This window comes from Caretta caretta, chromosome 2 (genome assembly GCF_965140235.1).
Source record: "Caretta caretta isolate rCarCar2 chromosome 2, rCarCar1.hap1, whole genome shotgun sequence".
Lineage (NCBI taxonomy): Eukaryota > Metazoa > Chordata > Testudines > Cheloniidae > Caretta > Caretta caretta.
This window is the reverse complement of record NC_134207.1, coordinates 153088677-153107286: the sequence shown is the minus strand read 5'-3', so window position 1 is coordinate 153107286 and position 18610 is coordinate 153088677. Positions and strand designations below refer to the sequence as shown.

The window sequence follows — 18610 nt, the reverse complement described above, 5'->3', positions numbered from 1 at the left end:
TCTAAGTTAATTGTATCCAGTTTGCAAATTAATTCCAATTCAGCAGTCTCTCGTTGGAGTCTGTTTTTGAAGGGTTTTTTTGTTGAAGTATTGCCACTTTTAGGTCTGTAATCTAGTGACCAGAGAGATTGAAGTGTTCTCCAACTGGTTTTTGAATGTTACAATTCTTGACGTCTGATTTGTGTCCATTTATTCTGTCCAGTTTGGCCAATGTACATGGAAGAGGGACATTGTTGGCACATGATGGCTTATATCACATTGGTAGATGTGCAGGTGAACGAGCCTCTGATGGCGTGGCTGATGTGATTAGGCCCTATGATGGTATCCCCTGAATAGATATGTGGACACAGTTGGCAATGGGCTTTGTTGCAAGGATAGGTTCCTGGGTTAGTGGTTCTGTTGAGTGGTGTGTGGTTGCTGGTGAGTATTTGCTTCAGATTGGGGGGCTGTCTGTAAGCAAGGACTGGCCTGTCTCCCAAGATCTGTGAGAGTGATGGGTCGTCCTTCAGGATAGGTTGTAGACCTCCTACCCCCCACTGTTCCTCAGATGTTCTTTATCAACTGCTGGAAATGGCCCACCTTGATTATCACTACAAAAGGTTCTGCGCCCCCCCCCGCTCGTAGTAGCTCACATTAAGTGATCACTCTGGTTACAGTGTGTATGGTAACACCCCCTGTTTCATGTTCTCTATGTATATAAATCTCCCCACTGTATTTTCCACTGAATGCATCTGATGAAGTGAGCTGTAGCTCACGAAAGCTTATGCTCAAATAAATTTGTTAATCTCTCAGGCGCCACAAGTACTCCTTTTCTTTTTACTACTATTACTACTAGTAGTAGTATACAGTAAATGCTATAGGAATGGGAGAAACAAAACATTTTCAGTTAAGGTTTAAGAAGATGACATTTTTGAAGAGATGAGACACAGAGTGTAACAGGGGACCTGAGGAAGTAAGCAAGCAAGACTTGAACAAAAGGACTCTCTGTATATGAAACTCTGAGGGAGCCAGGGGAAGAACAAAGGAGAAGAAACCACTCACCCAGGGTATCTACATGACTGGCTCATGTCCAGCTGTTGCTAGATATGTAGGGAAATAGCAAATACATTCCCTTGCTTTCCTCCTATGCCTATTTTGACCCCTATGTGTGGAACTACCATCTAGGCCATGTCCCTGCACACCCACTTTTGCCCTTTACAAGTTCAGTTGTGAAGGGTCACCATAATTTTATCTGTAACATACATGGGGCTGTGGAGTCTCTCTGGGTCTTTACTTTTTAGGTGAAACCAAAAGGCAGAACTTTGACTTTGTATGGCCCTGAGCCCCCAACATAAGATACCTCAGGGTCAGCCCTATGGGTAAGACTTCCATAAGAATGTTCAGTCTAATCTGAAATGAGTGTAACAATGTGATATAACAAACAGACAATAGGGTGGAGGGGGACTCAAGTGTAATAATAAAAATACGTGGCTACATAGGTCACCTTATATCTATGAAATATCAACTGTCTCTCAACTATTGGCTCATCCGAAAGAACAGGGAACTCTCTACACAGAAGCCTGGCTGGGGAAAGGGACTGGAGTTCCTCAGCCTGGACACATAGCTAAAGGGATTGGAGACTACATCTAAGGGGGAATGCTCTCTGGGAAGGGACGTCAGACCTCCGCAACATACAAGAAGACCAGGATAAGGAGAAAGAAGGCAGGAAGGGTTGCCTAGCCTGAGGATGCTAACCAAACCAAGGGCTCATGAAAGGGTTAAGATCAGGCTAAGGGGGCTGTTGGTTATTTTTCAAAGATATATAACTCTCTTGTGCTTTCAAGAGTAAAAGTGACTGTGGTTAAGAAATTCCTTTGCTAATAGCAGGTAAGTATTATTGCAGTTTTACAGAAGAAAAAACTTGACACACACAGCAGCAGCTTTGAAAAGTATTTTGTTTAGGCACGTAAATGTGCTTTAAGGAACATAACTTTCACCTATGTTTTGGCCTAAAATGACTTACTGAAGGTCACAAAACAATCAGTAGCAGAGCTGGGAACAGAAACTTACTACAGTCTACAGTCATCTATCCTCAAGCCTTTGGCCTGGGACTCAGGCCATCAGTACTGCCCCTATGGAAGTGATATTGAAAGGCATACAGGAACAATAGAGAGATGAGTTCTGTTTATTTGGGCTGCCAAGAAAACAATTCTTAAACTCTTGAGACCCATTTGTTATCCAGACTCACTAACGGTCAGGAAATATATAATTTTCCTTATAGTATTTATTTTATGCTATTTTTTTCTCTCTCACTCATGCACTCTCTCTTGTCATGTGGGAATAAGCCAAGATGAAAATCTCAGATTTTCCATTTCCCTCTGTAGTCAGGCATGCTATACTCCTCTACTCTAAATACTAACCAATGCCCTCTTCTCTCTATAAAGTGTTTAGGGATACAGTTTGTAAGAAAGCTGTCATACAAACTAGGTGCCAGCTTCTGTAAACAGTTATGTATGTGCAGTGTTATACTGGAAAAGAAAGGGCCTCCAGGGAGGTGAGAGAACCAGCTTCCAAGAGAGGTCTTGGCTGTGGAAGTTCATGTTATGAATACCCATTACTCCTGCCACTAGGGCTCTGGGAGACGGTGATGGTATTTTGTTCCTTCAGATAAGAGGGTTGCAAACACCACTGCTATTGTTTCATGTTGATATTCTCTGTAGGCCTAGCTGCCCCATTGGTTGACATGATGCATATGCTGCCCTCCTGGAAATTTGTTGCCTCTTATGTTTGGATTTAGTACAGTATTATGGCATTTCTTAGATCATGCCTCAGTGTATAATACCACAGCACACAAAAATCAAACTCAAGAGGCAACAGAAGGCATCCAGGGGCTGCTCCTCTGCCACCAGCATCCCCACCTCCTGAACATCCTGGCTTCAATTTTAACTAGCAGAGGGACTCCAACAGATGAGTCTGTTGATCTAAGCTACTGGGCCGTAGGCTCTCTGCCAACCATGACTCACATCCTCAGAGCAATGGCATCTGTTTTCAAACCTGCTACTGCTTGCATGGGCTTCTAGAATCTCCAAACACTAGGGCCTCCTGGGATACTTCCCTGGAGATCAGTCCAAGCCTGTGTAAGGGAGTAATTTGACCATTGGACTTCTTACTATATGTTCCATTCTATGCATCCAATGAAGTGCGCTGTAGCCCACGAAAGCTTATGCTCTGATAAATTTGTTAGTCTCTAAGGTGCCACAAGTCCTCCTGTTCTTTTTACAAACATGAATAAAGATATTTAAGCACATACAGCAAAAATTTGCAGGATGGGGGTCTAATGTTGTACTGTTGTTGAACAACATCTCATGTTCTTATGAGCTGCAGCTGGAAAATGGACTGGATCTCTATTGTTTTACACACAGTGCTTAATATCTGCTTAATATATAGGTTCCAAAGTGCATTTTACAACTGAGAAACAGCATATTGATTTGGGACTTTACCAGGAGGATTTTGGTTCAATGCAGTAAATGAAGAAAAACATTTTGACAGTTAGGAGTTAAATCCAGATTGTTATGGTGTCTTTAGACCTATATCAATATTAAAAATGATAAATACATTTTACAATGTATAAACTCAGAAATAATGTCTATACTAAAACTAACTTGATTTTTGAATATTTCAAGATTTCAGAGTAAACAAAACCAGCAGAGTTTTCAATTAAAGAGTTTACCAAATTATATGTGAGTGAATACAAGAGAATGGAAATGGCTTAATCAAACTGAGATTGCAGTATAATGCCACATATTACACACACGTATATTTTATAATATAATTACACCATGACCAATCCTTCAATATAATTTCTAATCCCATTACTACCTTAATTGAGTTGAATGTAGTTCAAATTAATAGCTGATCTTTTAGTGGTTACACATTTTAATTGTGATTATCAATTAACATTCTGTGATATACTGTGTTCTTCAGAAAATCAGGGATAAAATTTATAATCCCATACCGACCTTCATTTTAAGATACTAAGGACTTGATTAAATGAGCTAGGAAATTAGGAACAAGATTTAGAAGTATTCATGGAACATTCAAATCCTTCATTCATCTTTCATTAAAGTATGCAATAGGTGGATACTTTCGAGTGCTGAATGAAATGATATTTGTGTATGATTTATATATCAGTTTAATGCCTGATTCTGAGCTCTGTCCTTCAGAATGAAAGGCACTATATACATGTAAAATGATCATATTATTACTAGTCAGGAGTCTCAGGATTAAGTGTTTTAATTCTCATGGCTGATATTGTTTCTCCAAACTTGTGTCAGTGACAATGATACCTTGTCCTTGAGGCTCAGCCCTGCTCCCCACCCTTAGAATCATAGAATATCAGGGTTGGAAGAGACCTCAGGAGGTCATCTAGTCCAACCCCCTTCTCAAAGCAGGACCAACCCCAACTATATCATGCCTGCAATCTATCTCTGGCTGCCTCCTGCCAATGGAGTGGCTGTGCTCCTCCATCGCTGCGCTGTGTGTGCAGCAAACTGAGAGGTGCTGCGACTCATCAGCACACTCACTCTGCAGCACACATAGCACAGTGAGATAGCAATGGCTGGCAAGAGTGGGGCGCACAGCCACTACTGTGCCAACTGCATGCAGGAAGAGGTGATCAGATACTACCTGACACAACCTGAGCCCAAGAAAATTGGTTGTTTTCAGACCCAACCAGAACCCAGTACTTGTAATCAGGTGTCATTGGGTTCTGGTTGGGTTGCAAGGCTCTAGTGCTTTATATTTGTATGAAACAGATTTCTGCACACACTCAGAGGAAGTATAATGGCTAAAATAGGAAATACCCAGAAATGAACACACTTACCATATTATGTGAATCTTTTGAATTTGTGAAACTGGACTGGAAATTTCATTAGATCAGTTTTTCTTGTGACATGTCACATACTTACTTACCAGGGGGTAGCCGTGTTAGTCTGTATCCACAAAAACAACAAGGAGTCCAGTGGCACCTTAAAGACTAACAGATTTATTTGAGCATAAGCTTTTGTGGGTAAAAACCCCACTTCTTCAGATGCGAAGTGGGGTTTTTACCCACAAAAGCTTATGCTCAAATAAATCTGTTAGTCTTTAAGGTGCCACTGGACTCCTTGTTATACTTACTTACTACTTCCTGTCAGGCTAAATGCCATTAATAGTACAGCAGAATGAGCACAGAGTTGGAAGTCAAGGACTTCTGAATTCTCATCCTGACTCTGCCATAAATGCACATTCTTTGGCCTTCAGCACTTAACCTTTCTGCCTTTTCTTCCTCATCTTTAAAATGGAATAATAATGCATAGGGGAGATGCTTTGAGGATTAATTATCAGTAAATTTTATATACAGTGCTTTGATAACGTAAAGTGCTAAGTTTTATTATTATGACCGTTCTGCATTTCGTCTGACCAAGAATCAAGAATTGCAGACGTATATGAAAATGAAAAATTGGGGGGGGGGGGGAGGATGAAAATGTATCCAGTCTCTCTTGCATGTCAAAAACGTTCAGTTTAACTTGTGGACGAAGGGTCGGGGATGCTCTTATACTAGCAAAACTAGTTTGTCACCTCTAATTATAATGAATACAGAACACTACAGTAATTCAAATCCTTCCTTTGCACTCTGGCTCTCTCTCACACAGGCACTTTTCTCCCTCTCCTTTTTCTCCTCCCGTCTCCTTGTCTTCTCTTCCTTCCTGACAGCTACTGTGAAGAATAATTGTTTACCCAACATGACATTTTACTCCTCATTTGAACTGCAATTCTTAATCTCAGCACTATTGTCTTTAAACAAAGAAACTGTTGGAACTGTTTAAAAGTGGATAGAAATACATAAAGAAAGGCTCACTGACTCGTTATTTATAAGCTTGCAGTCGTGACTTCTCTGAGCTAGAAATGTGGGACATAGACTTAATTGTTGATTTGTGGTGAGGACAACTGAAAAGCTTCCTGGTCTATCAGAACAATAATGCATTGTAAATGAGGATAATGTTGATGTGCTACAAGCTTCTGCGAGATACCACAACAAAAAAATGTCTCTGTGGTTATTTTGCACTAAATTAGTTTCTATAACTCTTAGATTACATTACTGAGTTAATGTAAGGTATTTAAAATGGCATTTTTAGCTTTTGCAGTTCAGTGTACTTATTTTAGTAAACAGATTAAAAAGTAAGCAGCACAAAAGATTCTATGATTCTAAGGGTGGGGAGCAGAGCTGAGCCTCAAGGACAAGGTATCATTGTCACTGACACAAGTTTGGAGAAACATTATCAGCCATTAGAATTAAACCACTTAATCCTGAGACTCCTGACTAGTAATAATATGATCATTTTACATGTATATAGTGCCTTTCATTCTGAAGGACAGAGCTCAGAATCAGGCATTAAACTGATATATAAATCATACACAAATATCATTTCATCCAGCACAAAAGCAGGACTGGTTAAAGCAGAGCTGTACAAACAAGAGTTTTCATAGAACCCATACAAATTTAGAGTGGGTTCTTGGATTCTCCTAATGTTTGTGACTATCAGCTCAGGCTCCGTGCTGATACTGTTCAACCAGACTTCTCCCCAGTTACTTCTTCCCCAACCCTCTTAGGCATGGGCCCACCACCAGTCACAGAGAGGATTTAGCCCTCCCTAAATCCCTTCACTGGCTGATGATTTGGTTCTAAAAGAACTAAATACGTGTATCATGACCTAACAATGAATTAGGATACGCAAGAAAACAGTTAATAAGTACCTGAAGGGTGTAAATGCCAAGGAAGGAGAGGATTATTTAAAAATGAATTTAATCAGGAGCTGAGCTGGGTTAAGGCAATCCAAGGACCCAGGCATGTCCTGACAAGCCCAAGTTGGGCCTCCCCCTTTCTCAGTGCCATGGCTATGCTTCTGCATAGCAGCACTACCTCTCAGTGGGATGGAAATGGCTTGTGAATGATGAATTTTCAGCTACATTGGAAGTAGCTTTGAGTAAATGGATAATTTGGGTTAGTGGGATATCTGTGTCACCGACAGCCACATAACCTCTGGCTCATCCATAAAAGCTTAACTGTTAAATTAATAGCGAGGTGCTGCATTCATTGTAGGAATAAAAATCTTTCCAAACTTTGGATGTATTCAAGTAGCATTCCTCTCTTATGTGGCTTCTCATGTATTTAGTTCTGTATCTGGTGTCTCTTACTGATCCTGCCCTTTGGCTCCTCCTCTGGCATTTCCCAAATCTCCTCTGAAATTGATGGTTAAATATTTTCATTGCTGCCAGCAGTGCTGATCTGGCTGAGATCCAGGTATGAAAAGCAATATATAAGTGCTAAAGATTGTTATTAGGAGCCAAGATTTTTAAAAATGGGTGCCTAATATAGGCGGCTAAATCCTGAGTAAGTGGCATGATTTTCAAAAGTGCTAAGCATTTAGCTACTTCTGTTGGATTATTATTGTGAGAGAGGGGGACAGCTGGCAAAGAGTGAGGGAATGGACTGCTGAGAAGCTGGCAGGAAAAGGGCCTGCACAGGACACAGTGGTCTGTTCCTGGGGGAAGCACCATGAGGGGTTATATAAAGGTAAATAGGGGGTGGGGGAAGCAATGGACTTCGAAGGGAGGTTGTGCAATCCCCATCACTGGAGGTTTTTAACTCATACCAGTCAGGGATGGTCTAGGTTTACTTAGCCCTGCCCCAGTGCAAGGTCCGGGACTTGTTGACCTCTCAAGGTCCTTTGCAGCTTTACATTTCCATGATTCTATATATTGTGCCAGGCTTGAAGAGTATCTTGGGGGAGAAGGAGAGTCCAAGTGTCAGGCTACCTGATAAAGGTCCAGCTAGTGGGGATGGAATGAGGAGCGAAGGAGCCTCTTGAAATGCTGCCTAAGTAACCAGCTGATTTTACTCCAGGCCTGCATTTCGTCAATGACAATACATAGTAGCAAAGCAAAAAGAATAAATAATAATAAACATAGTATTTTTCTATTTATAAATTCATACATCACTGATGAGGCAAAGGATACAGTAGCTAACTACAGAGACCCCCAGGGCCTTATGAAGCAGCTATGCAGATCTGTAATCTCTGTTCTTGATGAGATGAAATATTATTTTCAGGGCTTTTTCTATCACCAAATTCTTAATCCGCTCAAATCTGTAGAAGTTATCAGCATCTAAGCAACTGTTTAGAGTGCACCACCTTTCTGAAAGAGTTCAGAGACTTAGAGGCCCTACTTGATTGTGTCCAGTTCAAAGACAATAATTCACCAATTGCATAAAGAAGACATGCCAACACAATTTGTGGTTGCCTCATTAACTTGTCATGTTAACTGACGAGAGTTTCTAAATTTTGCAAAGGAAAATTAACAGCCACAGACTTGCAAACAGAAATAAAGAAAATATTAAATTATATTGAATTTATTCATAATACATAGAAGGCCACAGGGTTTATTCACATGTTTTCCTCCAAACTTGAGGTCTGATTCACCCACATGATAAATTCACCCCTAAATTACTGCTGACTTCAATGAGTCTTCACAAAAGAACCTTTGATAGCTTTTATGGACACTGGCTGTATTCAGCTGAACACCTATATAAAATGTAGCATATGATCCAGCCTATATGTTCTATACTACTCTCAGTACCGAATGCTGCTTTTGTGAAACTTTATCCATCAATTCTGTGAAAGAAATGTAATAGCTCTGTTCTGAAGTAGCTCAATTTCCTGCCTCTCCTTTCTTAATAGAAGACTTTTCTTACACTCCCCACGCAGCTCTTTCTTTGAGTTAAAACACAAAAATTACCTGCTATCTGAAGCCCAATAACATGCTTCTTACTTCTCGAATTCTCACTTACTTCAAACTAATGTTAATAATTTATTCTATATCTTGACTTAGCACAAACATAATTTAATAAGCCACAGAGAATTATGCAAGTAATTTAGTGAAAATCCCGTTTGAAGAATCTTGAATTTCTGTGCTTCTTGCAAGAAAGGTTTTTTTAGAGGGATCCATGTTTTATTAATTCAGTTCTACAGCAGAAAGCGCAGAAATCCTGTGAAGATCATGTTACATAGTATTACCACAACTCATTGCTGCTGAGAGCACATCATGCTTACATTATATTATTACAGAATTTATAGCATTCACTGATAAAAACTATACTTAAAGTTGAGAAGGCCATATTGGTTTAAGTCCATTCAATCATAACTTTCTCAAAATGTTTGTTTTTGGACTGAAGCTTCAAACTTTTCATAGAATATCAGGGTTGGAAGGGACCTCAGAAGATCATCTAGTCTGACCCGCTACTGAAAGCAGGACCAATCCTGAATTTTTGCCCCAGATCCCTAAATGGCCCACTCAAGGATTGAATGCATAACCCTGGATTTAGTAGGCCAATGCTCAAACCACTGAGCTATCCCTCCCTCCAACAAAGGAGAAAATCCATTATTGCATTGACTGGGAATCAAACCCAGGTCAACTGCTTGGAAGGCAGCTATGCTCACCACTATACCACCAATGCATTTTCATGTCAGCCAAAGCTTAAGTGACATCAGTTTAGCCATTTTTGAGTTAAGGAATTGTGAATGAAATACACATTTCTCTGCTTATTAAAAAAATCTTGCAACTTTATCTATCAAACAAAACACATAGTAGAATATAAAAGTTCCAGATGTTTGTATTCCACATTGAGGAATGAGATCCTTCCTAAACTGCGGTGGGGGCGGGGGGGGGAGGTGGTGTGAATCATTCTAAAAGTTAAAGCTTTACAATTATTTATTTGCACATGCACAGTATTAACTCAGTTCACGACTAAGTACTGATATAGTGTGTTTACTGTACATATGCTAAGACGACCATAGAGTGTCTGGCATACACAGCTGATTGGATTTTTCACTTTACCTCTTCAATACTGATACTTATGTAAGAGTGTGACAAAGCAAAATCTTCCTTGTCAACATGGAGAGCTCAGCATGCAGCATAAATATATCTTTCTTGTTTTCTTTTAAGATATTAGATTAAAACAAATGCTAAAATGACTTTATGATTGAGAAATTAAAAGCCAGGATATTCAAAAGTTTGGATTCTTAGAGTATCATACAAAGGTGTCAGCCAAATTCTGCATTCAGTCATTGTGGAGTACATCCAGAGAACTTCATCTGAAGTCAATGGAGATTGAACACAGAGTTCTAAGGATGAGTACTGGGAGGAGTTTGCATCACCTGTACTGTAGTAACTCCAAAATAAAATAAGTTCTCCATAAAATCCCTTTTGGGTGATACTTCCTGCAGTGTCTACTCTCCACAGTAGTCTCCAGCTATAGCACCGATGGCCTCCCGGTAACACTGTGGGAATGTCAGCCATCCCAGGATGTCTAACCAGGTATCAAGCTTTGAGAATGTCAACCGAGTCTTACCAGGTATCAAGGTTTGTATTTTAGTTAAAAAGTGGATGTAAATTGTGGGAAGCGTTACTGAAAGGAATGCTTTAAGAGACCAATCCTCTAATCCTGGTTTACTCCAGACTCCTTGGGTCTCTAAGATCATCTCGACTGAACACCAGTTGGCATATCCCCACTACTAACAATTTTTCCTTTCTGTTTTTTTCTCAGTTAGGATGTTTATTTTGGAAAGTTCCAGAACCTTATTTATTAGGATTACAGATATCTCTCCTTCAGCAGCAGAATATATTTGTGATTGCTAAAGCAATAATGTAAAATATGGGTATGTGCTCTGAGTTGTTTAAACCTGAGTACAGTGACTTCTCAGACAGACTTCAAACATACAGTACAAGAGGCCAAATTGTTTCATTTACATGCTGTACAATTTCATTAACTTCAGCAAGGTTCCATGGGTTGTAAAGCAAATCAGTATTTGGTCCAAAATCCTTCAAAAATTCCATGGCATATCTCTGGAAGAAGATATCCAAATGGTGAAAACACTTTCCTCAGAGGACTTGGAAATGCTGAGGACCTTTTAGTTTTGCTTTTCGTTGTTGTTTGCTTTTGTACCTAAAATATACTGACTTTTTTAAAATGTGAGCTATAGTACATTCGACTGGATCTCAGGGGTGTGATAGTTTTCATCTCCTGAGGTGGGTGTAATTTGTTTTAGGAGAGAAAGATGAATGGTCAGAAACACAGGTATAATAAATTAGTCCCCTTTACTTACAAATTTACTATTCCTGCTAATATAGCTTTGAACAGTGTTATGAATTAATAAGAAAACCAACAACAGTATCCTCACTTGCACATGTTCTCAGAACAACAGGCCAGTTTCTGCTGTCAGTTATACTTGTATATCTCCAGCTGAGTACATTAGTAAAACTATGAGTAGAATTTAGCCCTGATTCTCTACCGTTATCAACTCAATGGTCTCCATTGTCTCTCTGTCAAATATCAGTGATTTAAACTAAGCTTGCTTCAGTGGAGTGTTCTTTATGTTTTAACTCTTGACTGAAAGACTCACCTATGGATGTAAAATGGAAGACAGTGTTCAAGCTGGACTTATTATTATTATTTAAAATAATAACAAGAAAAGAAACAAGAATACAGTTATAATATCCGAGCACGCCCTTTGAACATCAATATATATATATTATAGGAAGGCTTGTTAGCTTTACAGTAAGTATGGTGCAGGAATTTGTATTGCTATATCAGTATTTTAGGGTCCTGTGATGGGACAGCTGCCCCTCACTTGCAAAAAATAGGGGTTAAAAGCAGCCCTAGGGAGGCTGCACCAGAAGTAACCAATCAGAGGAGGGCTGAGAGGAGCAGCCAATCAGGGCCAAGTAGACCCATATAAAAACGGGAGCTGCAAGGCAGAGGAGAGCAGTTCTCTGCTGGGAGTCCAGGACGGACGGACGGACGGACGGTGTTCCTGATGGGTTGAGAGAACCGCCAGCACCCTGGACAGTGCAGTGCTGCAAACAGAGGACCTGATACAAGGGTGGGGGTTGCAGATGGAGGCCCTGATATAAGGGTAAGGGGGGTTGCCAGAGACACTTGGGAAGTGGCTAGACTGTAAATGGCAGTTTGCTACTGAGGGGAGGTGGCTGAACAGCAGACAGCAGGTCCCCCTGAAATGGTGTGGGTGTGGTGGCGGGGGAAGGAGCCCAGAGTGGGGCATGGCTGGAGGGCTGTGTTGCTGAAGACGACACTGTGGCTCTTAGAGAGATGTGGGCCCAAGAGTGGGAGTCATGGCAGCAATATATCACCCAAATGGGGTGCACTCAACCACAGAGCTAATTCTCAGGACAGGCTGAGGGCGTCCCAGAGTGGTAAGTGAACCATGTTACAGGCCCTGATCCTCTTTTGTAGCTGAAAAGTACAACTGATTGGAAAAGCTTAAGCAAAACCATTTTCCATCACAGCATGCAGTTCAATCAAAATTGAAAAACTTCACATAATTATGTGAATTTCACTTAAATTTCATTTCAGGGAAAAAATGTGGTAAAGTTATGACAGTGTCAAAATGTTCGATTTCCATTTTTGGGGAACAAAACATTTCAATTTTTCCTTTCAAAATGACTTTGACTTTTTGTATTATATTATAATGTATTTTATTTAAAAAATTGAAACTGAACTGAAATACTTAAATTTTGTCCAAATGAAGCATTTCAATCAAATGGAAACTTTCAGAATTTTCTTTCACAGGGAAATTATATATTTTCAGGTTCATTCCTAATTGGAATGAAAACAAATCTTGAAACCTTCAGCAGAATGGAAATTCCATTCTCCATACAGCTTTGCTGAAGTGTGCATCCCAGGGATTCAAAGGTGGATTTAAGCCATCTTTTGCGCACCACTGATGCTGGCCCAGCTGTGTACTGGGTCAGACCCCAGAGTAAATTAGTACACACTGTGGGATTTTCTGATTTGTGATGACAGTCAGTGGCCTTGAGCAGATGATATAGCAGCTGGAGATTGCTGGGGCATTTGGAAGCCCCAACCACACCTCTTTTTCCTCAGCTTTGACCTTATGCTGGCTGCATGAGGGATGGAGATGGCCTATGAACTCTTATGCTCTGTGCTATCAAAGGCTCCACCTAAATGTGGAGATCCTCCAGTTGAACCTCTGACTTTTAAATAACAGTTCAACCAGTGATTTAACTAATCAAATAAAATCTCAGTGAAAGAGACCAAATAAACTTGTTCTAGACAGTATAGTCCACTATTTTGCAAATTCAAGTCTAGTTCTGGCAATCCCACTGATTCTTGTTGTTTTTTTTTGTTTCACCATAGTAGCTAGAAGCCCCAGCCATGATCAGGCCTGTTGTGCTAGATGCTACACAAATATATATTGAGCAACAGTTGCTTCCCCAGAGTTTATACTCTATGTAGATGAGACAGAGAAGGGGTGGGAGGAGAAATAGAGGACAAAAACATAAAGTGACTTGCCTAATGTGACACTGAAGGTAAGTGGCAGAGTTGGGACTAGAAACCAGGCATTGTGCGTGTTGGCCCAGCACCCTATTCACTGGAGCATGGTGCCTTTACTAACATTGAGATAAGTCTAGTGATGCTGTCCCAATAAGCTTTCAAATCCAGGGCAGTAGCTGTTTTAATGACTACATATTTTCCTTAGCAGTTCAGGCACTTTATTCTTGAATATATACTTTTTCTGTTCTGCTGTGCATTTTGTAGTTATCTTTTTAAAATGAGACTTTGTGCTCTTTACATGTTCTACACAGTTATCATGAACCACCAACCAGTCTTAATTTTCTAACAGAAGTTCACTGATGCATCAAGCAAAGAATAAAGCTTAATTTAGACATGTTTCGTGTAGTCTGTGCAGTTACTCTGTTTAGCTCTACTTTCTGTTTTAAACACCAGTGTTTATGTGCAGCTCTCTCAGAAGCTAAATACTGCACCATCATTTATCACTGGAACTGTCACCTGTGACTGATCCTGCTCATGTTGCAAAACTGACTGAGTTTCTTTGCAGTGGTTATGTCTTTACCTTTACATGTTTATGCATTATTCAAAGCAATAGGAGCTATAATGAAGGGGAGAGAATGAAATCTCAGTTAAAGATTTCTGGTAAACATAAAATATAAGCGGTTTTTGTTTTTGTTAGAGGGTCAAATTTCACCACTCTCAAGGTAGTAATTGGGATAACTGGCATGATTTGTGGCCAAATTGTGTGTAATCACAGCTATGCAATCTGTAATATCTAAAGTGCAAACACAGTTTCCAGGTCCTGGATTTGTTTTTATTTTATAACAGATCTTTTTTGTAAAACAATTATTATGAAAGGCTTCTCATTATTTTGTTACATTATGGCTCAAAACCTTGGTTGGTGTAAATCCATTTTCCTCTGACATTCTCCCCCTTGTTCCCATGAAGCTCTGCAAGCCAGAGAACTGCAGCATGCATATTAGTTGAAGAATATTGAGGATTGAGTTACCTCTAATATGCAATGACACTCTTTAAGAATGACCTCGCATATTGCTCTGGCCTTGAGTACGATCATAACAATTAGATACGAGCAACTAACTGCTTAGTTAAAACCTAATTTTAAAAAAAGTTAGTGGTAGTGATGATACAGATTTTTGTGAATTTTCTAGTTCTCCAGTGAACTATGATACTTTTAGCGACAGGGGCTCCAAGAAGGTTATGGTCTCAACAAAAACTTCAAGGGCTAACTTTGAATGATTTTTAACTCAAACAAATTAACAGTTGTAAATCGTCATAATCATGCTTTACTCAGATTGTGCTGTAAATTTGGGGTGGATAGTCGTATTGTTTCATAAAGCTGAGTTTGCTTTACATGCAAATATTAACACAAACTTAACTGTGGAATTTGTTATGCTTCCATTACATACATAGAATATAATTTTGTTGTCCTGCTATACCTCTAGCTACTGGTAGCAGACTTCCAGGGTTTTTTAGGTCAGTTTCCATTTGGATCTGAAATTGGTGATACTGTGTCAGGTATTTTCTCAGCATAAATTGTTTATTTACAAAATGTAAGTAAGTCCTGTTCCTCTGGGCAAAGGTGGTACCAAATGGTACTCGGGCAACTCCTTCATGCAAAAACATCTGGTAAGATACCATTGCCCTGTCCCCAGAAGCCACTGTCTTGCCTCTAATTCTATTCAGGCTCTCACCATTTAACACAACTTCTTTCTGCCCCAGGCCCTTGGTTTTACACCTGGGAAACACTCAGTCAAGGTGGCTGACTGAGATCTCCTGGGCTGACCTGGTGGGTCTGGGCACCTGCCCTCCCTTTTGTGCAACTACTCTGCAACACCGAGGAGCCTCAGAGCTTCATCTTCCAGACACAGGAGAGTGGTCTAACCCACATCATACCTTTAACTCTCTAGGTGCAGTTACCACAGAGGGTCTTCACTGTTTTTATGGGGAGATTCAGTCTAAATTTATAAATCAATTACTTCTAATGGGCAAGCCATACCAGTGTGTTATGGTTCATACTACTTACTATGACCAAACTGAAAAATGCAGGAATTTGAAATGTCTGAAACATTTGTTTATCATAGGTTCATTGTTTCACAGGCCAGTACTTTCATAGATTCATAGGCCAGAAAGGACCATTGTGATTCTTAAGTTTGACCCTTGCATAATACAGGCCATAGAATATCACCCAGTAATTTTTACATCAGCACATATTAATCTTTTGTTTGAAGTGGAGTGTTTTATTGGCATTCTGACACAACGGATTATGCTGCCACAGGATGTTGTCTTTTTTAAAAAAGACAGAAAATCATAAAGCACAAATGTCACTTCTACTAGTAATATTTAGCACTTATATAGCAGTTTTCATTTTCTCAGTATTTTACAAGCACACTAACTATTTGCACTTCTACAGCTTTTTCCATTTGGGGCTCTCAAAACATATATCTAATTTTCACAACTTCTTAGTGAGGAAGGTACAACAATTGAAATATTTCCTATAATGCGCACTGCAAAAATCAGATTGAATAAGATTTTTTTATTTGAACTTAAGACATAAAAATCTTTGCAAGTGCAGTCATATGATGATTAAAATGAATCAGACAGCCTAATTTTTAAAACTGCACATACTAAATTATACAAGCATTTTGTATATATTAAATTGCACGTGCTTTTGCATGTGCCTTGTCGTGAGCACACAAATTTCAACATGCATTCACAAACATGATTTGCAAATACATATGTACAGTATTTGTGCATATAAATCAGAATTTGTACTTCGTATACCTGAAAGCAGTGCTTGTTCAAAAGTGCCTTTTCTAGTATAACAAACATTTTTATTAAAAAATGCTTCATAAAATCTTTGACTGTATGGTGTATGTATGCAATAAGTGTGATCCAGAGCCTCCCGAAATTAATGGAAAGACACCCTTTAATTTCACAAAAAGAAAAGGAGGACTTGTGGCACCTTAGATACTAACAAATTTAGCTTTCGTGAGCTACAGCCACAAGTCCTCCTTTTCTTTTTGCGGATACAAACTAACACGGCAGCTACTCTGAAACCTTTAATTTCAGTGGGCTTTGGATCTGTACCAAAAGAACAAGAGAAATTAATACCTTTGGTGTGGTGACATTTAAAATATGTACAAAAGCAGGTCTTTCATATTATCAGTCAGGTTACAGGATTGATCCTACATGTCCTGAATGTCTTCAGCTCCCGTTCAAATCAGTCTTTTGGGATCTGCTCAGCACTTCTCTGGATTAGGCTCATAGAGTAGAATGGTAAAACTCACTATTAAATAGCCTAATGACAATTTTCATGTACACTTCTGCAATTCATCATACCACAAGCTGTCACTGATTAAAACCAGCTTACTGGTTTTAAAACCTTGTGTACTCATTAAAATGAATGTCAGAGCTGTATTCTCAGATGGTTGACCCGCTTCTGACTCAATTTGACCCAATTTACTGTGATTCTTTCTTTTAGTACCATTGATAGTATATCCGCTGATAGATTTTTATCCATCTAACAGATCAGCTATTGATTTTTTTCAATGGAAGATTACTTTTCATACAATCATTTGTATTGAAAGAGATCTACTTCTTTGGTGCCTGGGGATCAAAGAGATACCCACTGTCTTGATAGGTGAGTAGCTAGCTAGCCAATTCTTAAATCCCTCCAGTGACAGGGACTGTACAATCTTCTTTGGCAGCTTGGTCTATTGCCTGACTATACTATATAGTTGTATAATTTATGCTGATACTTAGCATAAATATTTTACTTCTTGCTGTCCTTATATAATTGTAGACTGAGGCAAAAAATCCTATCCTTGAGAGTAGGAGTTAAGCTGTGGTACAGGAAGAGAAACCTACCACAAGTATGGTCCAAGAGCCACCCCCCTTCAATTTCAGAACTGTGTGGGATACCCTCCTCATTTTTGGAGTGTCTCTGCTTCCCTATCAGTCTCCAATAACAGTAGTTCAGAAATATCAGATGAGAACGATCCGCACTACACAGTCATATCATCTAAAGCAGTTGCTCTCAACCTTTCCAGGCTACTGGACCCCTTTCAGGAGTCTGATTTGTCTTGCATACCACAAGTTTCACCTCACTTAAACTACTTGCTTACAAAAATCAGACATCAAAAATACAAAATGTTAAAGCACACCATTACTGAGGAATTGCTTGCTTCCTCATTTTTACCATTTATAATAAAATAAATCAATTGGAATATAAATATTGTACTTACATTTCAGTGACTATTATGTAGAACAGTACAAACAAGTCATTGTCTGTATGAAATTTTAGTTTGTACTGACTTTGCTAGTGCTTTTTATGTAGCCTGTTGTAAAACTAGGCAAATATCTAGATGAGTTGATGTATCCCCTGGAAGACCTTTGCGTGCCCCCAGGGATACACATACCCTGGCTGAGAACCACTGATCTAAAACAAAGGGGTTACCTGAAGAAATGCTTTAACAAAAAGCACAGCTGTATTTGCCAGTTTTGCAGGGAGTGTGATTGTTTTTGACCCTTTTATGGATGTGGGAGGAATCTTTGTGCCCTCCCCTGCCCAACATTGGGATAATTTAGCACCAAACTGGGTGTTTATGTTGGATTTACACTGAAGGGTGGATTTATTAAGTTAATTAAACATTCCATGAACATCAACTAAAGAACTGTACAGATATTTTCTGCCTGGCATCATTGCTAAAGAAAGTCAATGTCAATGGACATTGACTTTATTCAGCAATAATATTAATGGACCTGAAGAGTTAATTGAATTCTCTATTTCTGTCCACTCCTATGAGAGCTGCTCCTTAGATATATCCCAAAAGATACAGGAAGAAGGAATTGGAATTACAGAGATAAAACTCATCTACTTAATTTCTGCTTATTTCCTCCCCTCCTTTTTTCCACATTAGTCTGTCTGTTTCTATCTTAGTCCCAAAAATTATTGTAAACGGTTTGACTAAAGGAGGGTAATGCTAATTAAATTATGAAACCTAGCAAATTTGTGTTTCTCTCTTTCTGCACAGACTCAGGGTGAAATCTTGGCCCCATTGGACTCAGTGGTAAAATGAGGCCAAGATTTTACTCTCCAGGTTTTATCATAACAAGCAGCTGACTAAAAGCCACTATGTGACCAAATTTTTTTTATTTAGTTGAAACTAAAACACAAGACAA

The 18610-nt window shown here is 39.3% G+C and overlaps 1 protein-coding gene and 1 non-coding gene across 4 annotated transcripts in view; both read right to left on the bottom strand.

The window, feature by feature from the left end:
* The window catches only part of GABBR2 (gamma-aminobutyric acid type B receptor subunit 2), an 854643-nt gene that overhangs the window by 311420 nt on the left and 524613 nt on the right, over nt 1-18610 (bottom strand). The window lies entirely within an intron of this gene.
* Nucleotides 9461-9532, bottom strand: TRNAG-UCC (transfer RNA glycine (anticodon UCC)). Its single transcript has one exon. It is a non-coding gene; the product is annotated as a tRNA-Gly (tRNA).